This window comes from Panthera uncia, chromosome E3 (assembly GCF_023721935.1).
Source record: "Panthera uncia isolate 11264 chromosome E3, Puncia_PCG_1.0, whole genome shotgun sequence".
NCBI lineage: Eukaryota > Metazoa > Chordata > Mammalia > Carnivora > Felidae > Panthera > Panthera uncia.
The window spans coordinates 22,041,117-22,058,695 of NC_064815.1; the positions used below are offsets into that span (position 1 = coordinate 22,041,117).

At 44.8% G+C, this 17,579-nt stretch overlaps 1 long non-coding RNA gene across 1 annotated transcript in view; it reads left to right on the forward strand.

The window, feature by feature from the left end:
- Window positions 1-14,816, forward strand: part of LOC125928496 (uncharacterized) — a 50,482-nt gene extending 35,666 nt beyond the window's left edge. Inside the window, exon 3 of the long non-coding RNA XR_007459683.1 lies at window positions 14,406-14,816. This is a non-coding gene — a long non-coding RNA (uncharacterized LOC125928496). The remainder of the gene's footprint in view (window positions 1-14,405) is intronic.
- The last annotated feature ends 2,763 nt before the right edge of the window (window positions 14,817-17,579 follow it).

The window sequence follows — 17,579 nt, forward strand, 5'->3', positions numbered from 1 at the left end:
ACGCTTTCATGCAGGCTATTTCCTCTGTCTACAAAGCCTTCCCATCACTTGCCGTCGGTCAGGATCAAGCTCTTGATTTCCCCCTGTGGAAGTTACCAGTGCCTCTCCCGAAATCTGGCAGCACTTTATCTCTGCCACCTGAGGTTTACAGCCTTACAGACTGTATATCTTATTTCTTGAATTAGAAAGAAAGCTCTTCGAAAGAAGAACCGTGTTTTATGCATCTACATGTCTCTCCAAAAACCTAATGCTCTGCTTGGCACATAACAGGTGCTTAGTACATAAGTATTGAATAAATGGAAGGTAAATAGAAAGTGTTTAATTAGGAGCACCTGGGTGGCTCAGTCCGTTAAGTGTCTGACTCTTGGTTTCAGTTCCAGTCATGATCTAATGATCTAACGGTTGTGAGTTCGAGCCCTGTGTTGGGCCCTGCGGTGACGGTGCGGAGCCTGCTTGCGATTCTCCCTTCTCTCTCTCTCTCTCTCTCTCTCTCTCTCTCTCTCTCCCCCCCCCCGCCCCCCTCCCCCACTCATCCTGTCTCTCTCTCTCCCTCTCAGAATAAATAAATAAACATTAAAAAAGGAAAATGCTTAATTATAAGAGAGAGAAATACTCCTTATTTCCTCTGAGGTTTTTTTTTTCTTTTTAAGTCTACTTTTTTTTTTTTTTTAATGTTTATTTTTGAGAGAGAGAGAGAGAGAGAGACAGAGTAGCAGCTGGAGAGGGGTGGGAAGTGAGGGAGACACAGAATCTGAAGCAGGCTCCAGGCTCTGAGATGTCAGCACAGAGCCCGATGCAGGGCTCAAACTCATGCACCTCGAGATCATAACCTGAGCCGAAGCTGGACGCTCACCCGACTGAACCACCCAGGCGCCCCTAAATCTACATTTAACACTGTAGACGTTTTGACATGAGCTAAAGAAGGATTCAAAGGAACTTTCTCTTAGATGTCTTTATATGCCTGAGATGCTGGTGGTTGTCCTATGAAAACTAGAAATAATTCAGTAATTTGAGGTCATATAGACAGCTTCTCATCCCCCCCGAAAACGTAATGAACTCGCAGTTACCTGATTGTTTGTTCTTCTCTTGACCATAGTTGAACCAGTGTGTGTAAGTTGAACGTGTAAGATCAGGAAGATGGTCTTGGCCCCTCTTGAGCAGAAAGCATAAAAGTGGCATGCTTACATGCATTCCAATCTTTCGCATGATGCTTTTTACCTGTTCCTTCTTGTTTTACACTCTTGTCAGTCTTTTAGGTAAGACTAACATTTTTACTCTAATTAGACAATTACACATCATGAGGCACTAATTTGTTAACCTATGTTCACAAATCATTTCATTACTACTGCCGGCTTTGATGTGCTGTTATTATTCAGTTATGGGAGTAAATAATTCGACAGCTAACAGGAAGAAACTCATTATTTTCTGGGAGATATTGTTGTTATTTTCAGTGTTGTAAAAATACTTTAATCAAAACTTTAAAAAAATGCTTTAATCAAAACTTTTAATAAATCTGACATAGTGTTCATAATCGTAGTAAATAAACAGTATTCATTGCTTTAATATGAACAATTATTTGGGGGCCAAATACTAGCTCCTGAATTTCACGATGAATAGATTTCTTAAAAAAAAAGAAAGAAAGAAAGAAAGAAAGAAAGAAAGAAAGAAACATCCCCCCACCCCTTTCATGCTGGTTCACATCTCCCGTGATGGTGTAATTTATAAAATGCAGCTTCTAATATTGATTTGTGAGGCACTTTGATGGCCGGAGATAAAAGCAGCAATTTCCTTCCTATTTGGTGCTGCTATATACAGTTGCTCAAACTTTCTTGATCTTCTAGTACCGTTAATTCCATTCGGTAAGCACCTTCGCTCGCTGCCACATCCTGGGAGCCGTAGGTACTTCCGGGTTCCCTCTGTGGCTCCTTGGTGACTAGAGAAACAAAGCTGCCGGGTGCCAACTCCCATCAGGTTTCACTACTGCTTCTGCTAACAGTTTGCACCCAGGATCAATAATATCATTATGCATTTATGTGCAAACATCACAATTACTTTAGGCAATTAAGTTCTTACCTTCTCTGTACTCCTCCAGTAATAACATATCCTAAGGAAGGGGCATGCCTGTCATATTATTAAGAGATAGCTATGTGAACCTTGTACTAATGTTATTGACCCATGCTGTGGCCATTTCTCACATAGCATCTGCGACTACACTGTGACTCATTTCTCTTCGACTACACTGTGACTTTCTCTAGGGCTGAGACGGTGTCTCTACCCCTTGGCGTCTCTGTACTACCCAAAAAAGCACCTGGCACACCGTAAGTAGGCTGTCGAAGAAATGTTTGTGGGCGCCAGGGTGGCTCAGTCGGGTAAGCCTCCCACTTAGGCTCAGGTCACGATCTCAGGGTTCATGGGTTCAAGCCCTGCTTCGGGTTCTGCGCTGACAGCCCAGAGCCTCGAGCCTGCTTCAGATTCTGTGTTTCCCTCTCTCTCTGCCCTTCCCCTGCTTGTGCTTTCTCTCAAAAATAAATAAACATTAAAAAAAGAGAAAGAAATGTTTGTGGTTGGTGTGCAATAAAAGTGATTCAGTGAATAAAGTAACCTTTCTCCTAGTAATTGGAGATATGGATAGAATGATTCCTTATTTTCCTGTAATGCTAAAATACCCTCTTCCTAAGCTTTTCCTGAGACTTTCGGGTTGATACCACATGTTTCCTCTGAGTGAAAACTCACTTTCCAGTGACAGCAAAACACCCTAGGTGAACGCTAATCCAAGGCGTAGAAATGCAGACCTTCCCCCACGTCCCTTCTGTTAGGATTACAGAAAAGCTGATCCAGTGGTATTTTTGCATTCTTTTATCCCCCATCCGTCGGCAGCTGTACCCATAGCCCATGCTTACCTTCTGACAGCTTCTGTCTTCCTTTCCTCCAGAACAGCAGGCGAAACTACATATAAGCAGGAAGAGGTGAAGAGAGCCATCTCACTCTTGAAGGTTTTGATGGGAAGACTCTCTCTAACATCCTGTCTGTGTTCAGCGGCATTAGGCGTAGCCCCTTATAACAACAGCAGGGGAACGGTGCCGTGATTCCTTCTGACAAAAGCACGGAGACCAGGATGCTCTAGCAAACACGAGGCTGGGGCAGCCTGGAGGCACAGGGCGAGCCTAAAAGCCTTCTTGGTTGCGAACAATTGGTTCCTTGGAATTGCAGTCGGAAACATCTTTAAATGATGCTTTTTTTTAAGTTCATGAGCCACAGCTTACAATAGAGGGACACTATCTTTCCTGGTTTGGTCACCTTACTGGGGCTTTTGAAAAGGAGGGCCAGATACACACGGCCTTGAGACAGCCTCATCAGAGAAATCTAACAACCCGCTCTGTCCCCTCCTGTGTCCGCTTCTTCCCCACCAGCTCTTCCTTCCTGCATCCTAATTTGAGGGCAAATAGTAGTATCAAAATACTTGACCAATCTCCTCTCCTAGTAAGGGAACGTTAAAGCAATAGGGAGCAGCTTTTACCTGGTCCCTGAATACAATTAAAATGATTGCTTCAGCTGATAAGATCTAGTTTTCCTCTTTTTCAGTAAAAGGTAAACACCTAACCAACCACATGAATAAATGAAACCGACTACATAAATAAATACTAAGTATTAATAAATGTAGACACAAAGTTATTCTGAGTGTTATGAGGTGAGGAACATTCCCGATTCTTCATTCTTATTTATTTATATAGTGGGGTTTTGACAACCTCCTGATTGTCATTTTCAATGTCATAAGCTGATTTGTAGTTAGGTCTCACTTTGGAAAGTGCTTATGTTTGGAAACTTTTCACAGATTAACTGAATTAGCTAGAGAATTTGCTAAATCTCTTGGTCTCAACTCAGCTGAAAAATCTGCTTGTCACTGAAGAATTTCACTCTGATCTACAAACGGAGAGGTACTTGTGGAAGAGGGGCTGAGATGGAGTCCACATACCTGAGTGCTTCGCGATCCGTGATGGTAAAAATGCAGACCACCCCGCCCCCCGCCGGCATTCAGAATCAGCTCCTTTGGGGTCTACTGAAAGCAGAACCTTAGACAAGGATTTGGGTGCCAGGAGTTTATTTGAGAGGTCATCCCAGTAGCGCACTGGTGGGATCTGGAGGAAGGAGACAGGGAAGGAAGGAAAAGCCAATAAAAGGTATGTTAATGAGAGGCTTATCACTGTGGATAACCGGAACCAATCCCAAGGGAACCCGAGAGATTTTTTTGAGACACACACTTCGTCATTCTCCCACCAACAGACAAGAAAGGTGTAGTGGTCATCCATCGGCTCGTATTGCTCGTTGGTTGAAGGCTGCTCTTAGAAGCATCAACTCCCTGACACTTGGGGTGCATACAACATGCTTCTGTGACCGAAGAAAGCCATCAGGCAGAAAATCACAGAGGTATCGGGACAGGAAGCCATCTGTGTGCATGGAGCTGGTCACAGAAGCTGCAGCTAAAGGAGAATATACGGGCAGGGCCCCAACAACGTCTCCTGTCACCAGAATCACTGGAGATGGGGCTTGGGAATCTGCATTTTTAACTCCAGATGATTCTGATCTTCAAATAAATTTGAGAATCACTGATCCCAAATGCAATCTGATGAGGTTATTTCCCATGCTTTACTCCCTTTGGAGAATCCAAAGCCCTTAGTATGACATAAACAGTCCTGCAGGGTCTGGCCTATTCCTACCTCTACGGTTACATCCCCTGCTCTGTCATTTTCCTCCCTAGACTCTGCATCGAGGCCTCAGTTTGCTTGCACTTACCTGCGAACCAGGCTGTTTTACGCTTCTGCCTTGTGCTCAGAATGTTTCACCTGCAAGTAACAGAAAACTTAACCAGCAGCGGCTCAAACAAAAAGGGATTTCTTTTTCTAACGCAGCAAGAAGTCTGGAGATGGGCTGTTGTTGACATTGGTTCCATGGCTCAATAAAGTCAAGGCAGAAGTCTGATTCTTTCCGATTTGCCTTCATGGTTGCAAGCGGCTGCTGCAATTCCAGGTACCACGTTTGTATTCAAGTCAGGAAGGGGCAGCACCAAATAAGCAAAAGGTCTCCCAGAAGGACCAGCAAAGTTGTTCTCTGAATGCTTCATTGGCCTGAACTATGCCACATGGCTACCCTGAGCAGCAAAGGGATAAGTGGATATGGTAGCCGTTCCAGACTCTATACAGGAGACAGAAAGGCAGATGAGGGTTGGAAAGTTGGACATGGGATTAGGTTAGTCGTCTCCCATCCTGTTTGCCCAGGGAATACCTATTTAACTTTCGAGATGAATTTTTCCCCTAATATTTCATTTCTAAACGCTCACTCAAATCGAAAGCACTACATATTATGTACCTGCCTACCCACCACCTAACTTCTATAAGTGACATTTTGCTATATTTGCTTTAACACATCTCCGTTTATCTATGCATTCCTCTATCAATCTGTCCAATCCATCTTATTTTCTGGATGCAATTCAAAATAAGTTGCAAATATCAGTACACCTCCCCCTAAGTGCTTCACCATGTATGTCATTATCTAGAGTTCAATATTTGTTTAGAGTTCTTTTTAAGGTGAAATTTACAAACAACAAAACACACAGATCTTAACTGTACCATTTGATGAGTTTTGACAAATGCACATATCCCTCTAACCAAATCCCTATCAAGACATAGAATCGCAGGGCGCCTGGGTGGCTCAGTCAATTGAGCGTCCAACTTTGGCTCAGGTCATGATCTCACGGTTTGTGAGTTCCAGCCCACATCAGGCTTGCTGCTCTCAGCCTGCTTCAGATCCTCTGTCCCCCTCTCTCTCTGGCCTTCCCCTGCTCATGCTGTCTCTCTCTCTCTCTCTCTCTCTCTCTCTCTCACACACACACACACACACACGCACACACACACACACAAAATAAATAAACATTTTTAAAAAAGATATAGAATCCCCAAAGGAAATTCTGTCATATCCCTTCCTAGACAAGGGACCACCATCCCCCCAAAGGCAACTACTGCTCTGCTTTTTTTCATAGCAGATTAGTTTTGCTTGTTCTAGAACTTCATCTAAGTGGACTCATACAGTACATATGAGTAAAAGTAGTCTTTTTATTTAAAACTTGAGACACTTGGAGATGGTTAAGAATGGACTCCTTTTAGTATCTTTTGTGCATTCACAGGCTTCCAAAATAGTACCTCTAACATTTTCCTTTCACATATTATTTACCCATTTATCTTTCCCTTGTAGTATGTGATTCCTTCAAGGGCAAAGATCCTTTTTATTAATCTTTGTATTCTTAGCACAGCTCCTGCAGACATTTAATAAATGTCTGTTGAATAAGTTGATGAGGGAACAGATTAAAGTTACTGGATTGGAGTAGGCTAGTAGCAAATTTTAGTTCTTTTACCTTCCTTTTGTTTAGCCCTTAACCCATTTCATTACAGTTACCTGTGTGGGCATCTGTCTTGCCAGCTAGATGTGCCCAGCTTAGGCATGGTTGTGAAAGAGCAGACCTAGCCCGGCTGACTAGTGACTATGTCCCCGACATGGCTGCAGAAAGAAGTTCCTGCTTAAACCTCAGAACACGCCTCCTCCCCTTAAGTAACTTACCGATTGATGCATTCTTCCGAAGTCTGAGGTGGGAGGAAGGGGAGTGTGAGAGGCGTGGAAAGTGTGAGTAGAAGAGGGAGGGCTTCTCTCAGGTAGGGGCCAGAGGCAGGAGCCCTCAACCCTGTCCAGGCTTAGAATGACCTGGGAGCATTTTACCCCTCCCCAAACCAATTCATCAGAGTCTCTGGGGATGGTGTTTGGTGCTAGGTATTTATATAGCACAGCAAGGCTGACAGCCGATGGTTAATAAGTGACCAGTGGGAAACATTCTGTATACACTGAGGCCAAACATGTTAGAGATCCTCAGACACAGTGGTTCTTAAACTTCAGGTGCATCAGAGTCTCCTGGAAGACTTGTTCAAACACAGATTGCTGAGCCCCACCCCCAGAGTTTCTGATTCAGTAGGTCTGTGACCACCAGGCCCAACATTTGCATTTTTAACAAGTTCCAGGTGACGCTGATAATTGCTGATCTGGGACCACACTTTGGCAGCCAATCAGCTGAGTCCACAACCCTTCCCCAGCCAATCGGCTAAGGCCATGATCTCTATAAAACCTTTGTGCTTTTGAAACTCGCTCTCCCTCTCCGGCATCTCACCGCTGCATTGGTGCAGGTAGGAGATTGAGCTCGAGCTAGCTCGAATAAAGGCTCTTTGCTTTTGCATCGGACTCGGCTCCCTGGTGGTCTTTGGAGATCACGAATTCTGGGCATAACAGTTGTACCTTAGTCAACTTTGTAGCCTAATGCCTGGCACAGTACTTGGTGCATAGCATATGTTGCTTTGAAGGTACGAATGAGCACTGTGACTGTTCATTATATGGCTGGCTTCCTGGTGATTCTCCTCAGTTGGTCCTCTCTCTTGGCAAGGGGGTCCAAAAACCTTTGGTGAGAATGGGAAGATGATGTGATGCATTTCCATGTGTCACGGCTCCACAATTGGTGGTCTGGACTATGGAGCGGACAGAGTGGGTCTCTGTGGAGCCTTGACCATGAAGCCCTCTTCCTTGGTCCATATACTTGAGGGCTAGGAACCCTGTGTTGGTAATGCACACCAGAGTGCTAACTGATCACTGAGATGAGGCTGGTAAGGGCTCCCAGGGTGGCTTGCATTTGAACTGGGGAATCTGGGCATCTCGTACTCTGTGGGAGGGACTTGCCTTACTATGCTTCCAGGCAATTTGTATTTCTTCCCATCCCATGTGCTTTTCCTGGATTTCCAGGGGGTACTGTTCCCCATTCCCTCAGACTGTCAGGTCCCCCTGGTGGACCTTCATTCATTCTCCTATTCTTCACTTCTTGGAGAAATACATTCCAAGGTGAAATGCCTCTTACAGAAGTGAACCCTTTCCAAAAGGAGACTTTGCATTTGTGGCACCATCTTGGGTCTTTCACCAGCACATGCATTTAAGGGTGAGAGTGGCAGTTTCTTGGCTGGCTACTCCTTATAAGACTGGTTCCCCTCTCTCCAAGCACCATGTCTCCTGCTGTCCATCTTCATTTGACTGCCTTTTTTGGAGCCAAGGTCCAGATTAAATTAACATGGCATGATCTTGTCTTTTATACCAAAGGGGATACAACATTAGCTCATTGATAGAACTTGGGTCCCGCAGAAGGAAGTGGTCCTGCAGCCTGGGGTACTGACCTGAGCATCAGACCTGAGTCCTAGCCCTGGCTTTGCCACTGATTCTGTGTTACTTTGGGCAAGTCATTTCCATGCTTTGAGCCTCAGTTTCCCCATCTAGGCCATGTCCTAGACTCCACCTAAAATCACTGCCAGGTCTGCAATTACGAGAGTCAGGTTCAATTTGAAATGTCAAATTTAGGTTCCACATGAAAAAAACCTCAGCTGGCAGATCAATAAGGATTCCAAAGAAGCCATTTTTCACCTGGGGGTGCTTCATTCATCATTATCTGCCCTAATCATCTCGTCTTGAGTGCCGGCCCTGGGCCGACAGATCTGCCCAGCTGCACAGCTCTCGCTCTTCTGGATGGGCAGCAAACCCCGGAGGAGGCCAGCTCAGTTTGGCCTGGCACAGAGTAAGACGGAAGTATTAATCAAGCCAGAAGTGGCTGCTGGCAGGAGATCAGAGGGTTTTGTCCAGGTTCGTTGAGTGAGCAGAGCGGCTGCGGGCTGAGGCCGTGTGTTAAGGAAGGTGCAAGACATGAAGGCATTTGTTTGACGGCAGCCACCCCAGCATGCTCTACACAGGGACACAGTGACCGGAACACCTTGTCCGTACTAATGAAGCATGGAGTGCCATGTGTTTGGTGTTAACGCAGAAGGCTACCTAATGGATTAACTTGGACAGCTTGTCTTCTCAAAGTGAGGAACGTGGTGAGTAGAATGGAGGGCCAGAGTGCCGGCCAGCTTCGGGAGCGGAAGCCAGCGAGGACAGAAACACTGAAGTCCCTCCGAGCTTCCTGGAATGCCTTTCCCCAAACCAGAGCTCAGACGCAGAGCTGCTCCCCCTCTCACACACCATCCACCTGTCTCCAGACTATGGTTCTTAATTAGAAGGAGTATTTTGGATGCGTGTCATATCCCGCTTCTGGTAACAGCACTTCTCCTCCACTGTCTGTTGCATGAAGTGACTTTGTAAGGACCTATTTCAAAAGCTGGAGTGCAAAGGGAAAAGTGGTTTTCAAAGCGAAATGCAGTGGAGGAAAGACTTAAAAGAGGAAGTCAAGCATTCATTTTTATCAGAGCATCTCAACCATTTCTTTAGTATACATTGTTATTAAGCACAAATGTACCTAGTGCTTTATGGAATCCTGATAGATGAACGTCTAGGTGATTAAAAAGGGATAAATCCAGGGGCATTTATGCCTTCTACAAAAGGACTCTTCACTTTACTGAAGCTTGCCTTCAGGTGTTCTCTTTTTAGATGACTTTTCTGGACACCTGGGTGGCTCAGTTGGTAGGCGTCTGGCTTCAGCTCAGGTTTGTTCTCATGGTTCGTGGGTTCAAGCCCCGGGTCGGGCTCTGTGCTGACCGCTCAGAGCCTGGAGCCTGCTTCGGATTCTAGGTCTCCCTCTCTCTCTTCCCCTCCCCCACTTGTTCTCTCTCTCTCTCTCTCTCTCTCTCACAAAAACAAATAAAAACATTAAACTTTTCTGAGCGCTTAAAATACGATGTGATTTACACACCTCAATTGATTCAATTCTAGTTCAACCTAACTTTAAACCATTTTCCTGGAGGCAGGAGGAATGCCTGTTTCTCTCTCAGCATTCCTTCTCTCCTTTCTTCCCATGCCCAAGGAGCCATGCCATTGACTGGTTCTGGGTTTGCTAAGGGGCTGGAAGGTATAATCTGCAGCCTGGAGGTATAATTCAACCCCAGAGTTGACAAATGAAAAATGGGGCTCCCAGGGAGACGACACAACTTCTTTGAGATGATCTAGTAAGTTAGTGCTGTTTTCACTCCATAATATTATCTCCTCACTGCAGTCCCTTCACACTTGCCTTTCCTAAACTATATCCCCAGTCTTTCAGACTTGTTAGGGAATTGTCCCTGGTGAAAAAGCAAACCCAGAGGGTTAACACACACAGCAGCTACCATTCATTTTCAGCCCAGTGAGAATTAGTTTACCAAACACTTTTGGGGGGCTAACGAGTGGGTGGAGGCAGGGAGTCAACTGGCCAGAGGACATGGGGTCAGCCTGGAAAGTCACACTGGATTGAGAGCAGTTTGGATGTCTGAAGAAGGTAGCAGAAGAAAAAGGGGAGGAAAGCTAGAAAACAAAGTTTGCTTTGCTCATTGCATATTTTCAAATTCAAACTAAAAACAGGTTTTCATTATTTGTGTTACATTCTTTTTTTTTTAACATTTATTATTGAGACAGAAAGAGCATGGGAGGGGCAGAGAGAGGAGGAGACACAGAATCTGAAGGAGGCTCCAGGCTCTGAGCTGTCAGCACAGAGCCCAATGCGGGGCTCGACCTCACAAACCCAGCAAGATCATGACCTGAGCCAAAGTCAGATGCTTAACTGACTGAGCCACCCAGGCACCCCACATTACATTCTTTGATTGCATGTGCCTTAGACATTAATTGTGCTTTGAAACCAAACACTGAAATTGCTGTCCATTTTATGGTCTGCATATCCTCATCTGCCACTCTGTCTTCAATCCATTGCACTTCTGGCTTCTGTCTCCCATTCTCAAGGTCACCAATGATCTCCATAGTAGTGGATGTATTTTTTAGTTCTTACAGCATTTAACCTCCCAGCACTACTTGACTCAGTTCCCTCATTCTTTTTTTTTAATTTTTAAAAAATATTTAGTTTTGAGAGAGACAGACAGAATGAGAGTGGGTTGGGGCAGAGAGAGAGGGAGACACAGAAGCAGAAGCAGGCTCCAGTCTCTGAGCTGTCAGCACAGAGCCTGACACGGGGCTCGAACTCACAAGCCGTGAGATCATGACCTGAGCCGAAGTCGGATGCTCAACCAACTGAGCCACCCAGGTGCCCCAGTTCCCTCATTCTTGAAAATCTGTTTACCTACCATCAGACCAAGTCCTTCTGCGTTCTTCCTAGCTTGTGTACACTCTTTCTCTCCTTTTAGGGTCTTCTGCCTGATCATTAAATGTCAGAATTCTCCAAGGCTCTTTTTAGAACCCTCTTTTCTCACTTTATGATCTGTCTCTCTGAGCAATATTTCCTTGTCCACATCTATGGCTCTGCGTGAGAATGACTCACAAGTTTGTGTCCCCAGCCCAGACCTTGTCTTCCGCCTCCTCTGATGAGCCCAATGTGGCCCTTTTGTTGGGTATCTTAGAATATGAAACTCAACAAATCTCAAACTAATGATGTTCATCCCACAAACCTAGACTTCTTAAAGTACTTTCCATGGTACAACCATGGACCTAGTTGCACAAGCCTGGAATGTTCAGTGGGGGTTGCCCTTTACTTCTTCCTTCTCACCCCCATATTCAATTTGTCCTCTACTCTCATCAAGTTTACCTACTAAACATCTCAAATTCATCTGCTCTCCCATTTCCACCTCCACAGTCCATCCTCTTCCACGTGGACTTCTACAATATTCATCTAACTATTCAATCACATCCATCTTGGGCTCCTTCAATGTGTCTTCTACATCAAATCTGAAATAATCTTCCCAAAGTACAGCTCAAATTGTGCCTACCTCTCCCCATGTTGAAAGCCTTTTTCGGCTTCTCATTGTTATTAGAATTAAAATTTAAGGGGCTCCTGGGTGGCTCAGTTGGTTGAGCAGCCGACTTCGGCTCCGGTCATGATGTTGCAGTTCATGAACTTGAGCCTCACATCAGGCTCTGTGCTGACAGCTCAAAGCCTGGAGCCTGCTTTGGATTCTGTGTCTCCCTCTCTCTCTGCCCTCCCCGCTCATAATCTGTCTGTCTGTCTCTCTCTCTCAAAAGTAAATAAAACACTTTAAAAAAATTAAAAATAAATGAACAAACATTTAAAAAAATTAGAATTTAAAACAGGGGCGCCTGAGTAGCTCAGTTAAGGGTCAAGTTCTTGGTTTTGGTCAGGTCACAATCTCATGGTTCATGAGTTTGCGCCCCACCTCAGGGTCTGTGCTGACAATGCATAGCCTGCTTGGGATTCTCTCTCTCCCTTTCTCTCTGCCCCTCCCCTGCTCACACACACACACTCTGTCTCTCTCTGTCTCTCTCAAAAATAAATTTTAAAAAACAAAATTAAAATTTAAAACGTTCACGTAGGAGCAACTTCTTAATATTCACATTGAATTGCAGTCTGCCAGGCTCTGCCATCTAATCGCATGGCTTGACCTCCAGTCACCATGTTGAGCTTCCTCCCACCCCAGGACCTTTTCACATCCTCTGCCCTTTGCCTGGAACATTGATCTTTCTCCTTTCCATTCACTTACCTCCTGTCTCCTCAGATCATTTTACTTCCAGGAAAGCTGTGGTGGGTCTTGTTGACAAACCATATTCTAGGCTCCCAGAGTATCGTGTTCTTCTCCATTTCATTCAAAAAAACAAAAACAACCTGGCATGTTTTTAAAAACCTGACTTTTTTAAAATTCAATTTAATTTTTTAATGTTTATTTATTTTTGAGAGGGAACATGCAAGCAGGGGAGGAGCAGAGAGAAAGGGGGACAGAGGAGCCAAATTGCGTACGGTGCTGAGAGCAGAGAGCTCCATGCGGGGCTCAAGCTCATGAGCCATGAGATAATGACCTGAGCTGAAGTCGGATGCTTAACTGAGCCACCCAGGTGCCCCTGCTTTTTCTTATCATTGTACCCCTAGCACTTAGGGTGGTGCCTGCCATGTGGTGGGCATACCATAAGTACTTCTTACTAATTGTACCTTGGTTTTCAATTATTGGGAATATTATTATGAGTCCAAGTTGGAATTCACCGGGATTCCCAACCTAGGAACCCCAACAGAGTCTATGACAGTATAAACTATTCTAAGTGAATATGCCTTGACAAACTAAGGTGCAACCCAAATGTAAATGTGACTTGACACTCACAAAGGAAATGGATCACCCACACTTATCAACAAAAAGAATACACTAAAACCATTTTACTGCATTACCTAAATGAGGCAAAAACGTTCTGAAAATTTGAGGACTTTTTAGCCTCAAAATTGAAATTTATCAGACAGCTACACATACCAAATTTGGACTCTTCAGGTAGCAAATGTGAGGGCACTTTTCTCAGCTGATTTCATCTACAAGATAGGGAACAGCTGGGTGTTGAGAGCGTTCACTCGACTACATAGCTACTCTCCGGGTATAGATAGTTGAGTACTTCAACTCTGGAGATAAATCGTAACTCTTGAGCTTGTATTCATTCTCCTGGCAATCTACAAGCAAATGTGGCCTGGGAGACTTTACCCTCCAACGAGAGTATATTTTTTGGAAACACTTCATCTGTCTGCGTGCTTCAACGTCCTTACCTATAAAATGGGAATGCTAAAACCTACCCTGCCTGCTTCAGGGTCATTGGGAAAGTCTAAAAATTAACCAAAGGAAATTATCTTGTGAAGCATAAAGTCCCACGATTGTGCAGTTCATTCCTTTTCATAGTAATTGTTGGTATGATGAACATTCTATAGGCTAGTCATACTTGTAAATAGCCATGATAATTAAGTTATGATATTCATGGCCAGACACCTGCTATGGAACAAGAAATGTCTCTCAGATGACTTGGGGGAGAAAACCAACAATTAGGAATCCAGAATATTTCTAGATTTAGCATTTTGTTTTCCCCCAAATGGCCCTTTTCTGTCTTTCCAAAGAATCCTGCTGCGTCACTGAGAGGAATGGATTTTTCTTAGTCAAAATTAAATACAATAAGTTGATAGTGGCCATGTAGGTCTTCACACATAATGCTTGGCTGCTCTGAGCCTCGATTCAGCTGTTGGTCCTGAATGGGGCTCCGGCCCTTTAGGCACACATTCCACTAAAACACCGCGCAAATCCTGTATTTTAACCACACATGCCAGGTTTCAGGGAACAGAACTCTCTTTAATTATGAAACAGTTTGCACATTTGCTGGATGCACATGAGGGGCTATTTTATAAAGGCACAATTATCAGAAGCAAAAAAGTTTAAAAAACTCACAGAGAGATGAATCTGGAACACAGTAAGAGAGGAGACAAAATCGTATGAAGAGAAAGGCCTAGAGACCCTCTTGGCTGAATCCTGTTGGTTCAGAGTTTTGCACCTGTCAGTGTCTTTTATTTGCTTCAGTAGAAGATATTTCTTCAGGCCTGTGGACAACTCTGAAATTGCAAAACAGGCGTGGAAGCACATTCATGGAAATGTAATCTTGTCTTCCTCTAGACCGCGGGGACTATGAGCTATCCTGGGGTTCCACGTGCCAGAGACATGAAGAAAGCAGAGCGGTCCCAGAGAAAAGTGACCGTGGAGGAGGAGCTTCCGCCAGAAGTGAGGGAATAGGGGAAGAAGTTCACATTTGTAAGTAATTGCAACAGCTGCCAGTAAATATACTGTCTTTCAGGGATGTGAGTTGATAATAAAGCCAGGCAGCTGACCCAAGCTCCCCGGGCAGCAGAACAGAGGGGAGGCAGCGTCCTTTATTAAAATACAGCCAGGGTGTTCGAGGTTAGGCATCAGGAGAAACTTATTGAAGGTAAACCTTGTCCATTTCTGAAGGCATCAGCACCATAGTGTGAGTTTGAGGCATTTTAAACAATGGAATGGAATAGAATGAGGTTAGCTTGTTTGGAGACCGGGAGATTAAAAAAAAAAAAAAAAGAAAAGGTCAAAAAGGTCAGACGGTCTTCTCTTCAGCTGCCTTCTCTTTCTTCTAAGGGCACTAAGTTGGGTGAACTGGTGTCTGTGTGCCTGAGTTCAAAACCAGACCACCATTTATTGGCTGTGTGGCCTTAGACAAGTTACTTCGTCTCTCTGTGCCTCAGTTTCCTTCTTAGTCAAACAATGATAATGATAGAGTGTTCCCTCAAGGACCATTGTGAGGAGTAAATGAGGTCGCCTATGGAAAAGCCTTTAGTGCAACACCTTCCAGGAAGTAAGCACTTAATACACACTGGCTGCTATTATTATTTTGTTACTGTGTTCGTTTTGGCCTCCTCTCCACACACAGTCCATGTCTCTAAACCCAGTCGCATTATGGTCCTATCCTGGCTTCCCTTAGGCTCCAGGGTTGTGCTTAAACCATTTGGGCATGTCATATCCACCCAAACCCAGTGTGGCACTCATGGTCTCCCATGCCAGCTGACCTTTTCCCCCAAAACATCCAACATTGGTCATCAATACTTCTCCTAGACAAAGACTTTGGAGTCCCCTCGTTCCCCATTGCTATTTTCCCAGCTCTTTAAAATGCCCTTTAAGGGGTACCTGGGTGGCTCAGTCGGTTAGGTGTCCAACTTCAGCTCAGGCCATGATCTTGTGGTCCGTGGGTTTGAGCCCCACATGGGGCTCTGTGCTGACAGCTGAGAGCCTGGAGCCTGCTTCAGATTCTGTGTCTCCCTCTCTCTCTGCCCCTCCCCCATGCATGCTCTGTGTCTGTGTGTCTCTCTCAAAAATAAACATTAAAATTTTTTTTTTAAATAAAAAAATAAAATGCCCTTTGATCTCCTTCACCGCCACCCTCTCGTGGATTTCCTGACTTCAGCAAGATTCCGGATCTTTCCCCCACCGTCTCTTTCTCTCCCCTACTCATCTTCACTATCCCCACTGCCAGCTCATCCTAGTCTCCTCTTCCTACTCTAATCTTCCTAAAATTCCATTTTGCCTTGGCAAGTCTCCCGCTTAGGAGCCAAAAATGACATCCAACTGTCACTGCAGTCGAATTCAGGCTCCTTTTTGGTGTGCTGGGAATGTTTTGGATTTGGATCTGGAGGGTGCTTCCATGGCGTGTGTTATCAGTCTCCTTACGCTGCTATAACAAACACCACAGACTGTGGGGCTTAAACAACAGAGGTTTATTCCTGGTCCTGGGGGCTGGAAGTCCCAGATCAAGGTGTGGGCATGGTTGGTTCCTTCTGAGGCCTCTCTCCTTGGCCTGCAGACGGCCGTCTTCACCCCGTGTGCTCACGTGGTCTTCTCTCTGTGTGTATCTGTGCCTGATCTGTTCTTAGGACTGTGTCCTATCCTCCTTTGCTTACGGGGACACCATAATGATGTCATTACGGATTCGGGCCCACCCTAATGATCTCACTTTAACTTATTTAGGTCCTTTAAGACCCTATCTCCAAATACAGTCACATTCGAAGGTACTGGAGGGTTCGGGATTTCAACATGAATTTTGACAAGGAGACAGCATAATTCAGCCTAGAACAGTATATGTATGTGAAAATCAAAGCACACTCTCCATGTACATGTAGTTTACTGTACGTATATTATACTTTGGTAAAATAATTTAAAAATTGGCAGCAGTAACAATAAAAAATCAACGTCCTTTTCTCGACCTCAAATCCCATTTTCTCTTCTCGCTGTCTTAGACAAATCCTCGATATCCTCCTCACTTTCCTTGTCCTCTCCATGCATTCATTCATTTACCAACCACCATGTTTGTTTCTGTGTTTACACTCATACCTTTCCTCCCCTCCATAACCTTTTTAAAAATTTTTTTTTAACGTTTATTTATTATTTAGAGACAGAGAGACAACGCATGAGCAGGGGAGGGGCAGAGAGAGGAGAAGACACAGAATCCAAAGCAGACTCCAGGCTCCGAGCTGTCAGCACAGAGCCTGACACGGGGCTCAAACTCACAGACCACGAGATCATGACCTGAGTTGAAGTCAGACGCTCAACCGACTGAGCTACCCAGGCGCCCCTCCATAACCTGTTTTTAAAAAAGTTTATTTATTTTCAGAGAGAGAGGGAAAGCATGACTGGGAGAGGAGCAGAGAGAGAAGGAGAGAGAATTTCAAGCAGGCTCTGCACTCTCAGCGCGGAGCCCGACTCAGGGCTCAATCCCATGGCTCCGGGATGATGAACTGAACTGAAATCAAGAGTCAGAGGCCCAAACAGCTAAGCCACCCAGGTGCCCCTTCCCTCCATAGCCTTTAAAACCTTTCGGGGCTCAGCTCAAATTCTATCTCCTGCACATACAGATTTGTTCACATGCACTCTGTTTCATTCAGCATTTATGGAGTGTGTTCTATGTGCTGGGCTCAACGTTCTGGAATATTGAATGAGAGACATGTGCCCCAGCCTGATGGAGTCTGCCATTTGTGGGAAGACAGATGAGTAAAAATCAGCAAGCACTGTAGTTATGAACACCGGGTATCTCAGTCCTGTTCAGGATGCTTTAACAAAATACCACAGACAGAGTGGCTTAAACAACAGACGAACATTTACTTCTCATAGTTCTGGAGGCTGTGGAGTCCAAGATCAAAGTGCTGGCAGATTTGGTTAATGGCGAGAGCCCCCTTGCAGGCTTGCAGAGAGCTGCCTTCTTGCTGTGAGTTCTCATGCTGTAGAGACAGCACCCTGGCATCTCTTCCCCATTTTAGAAAGGTGTCAACT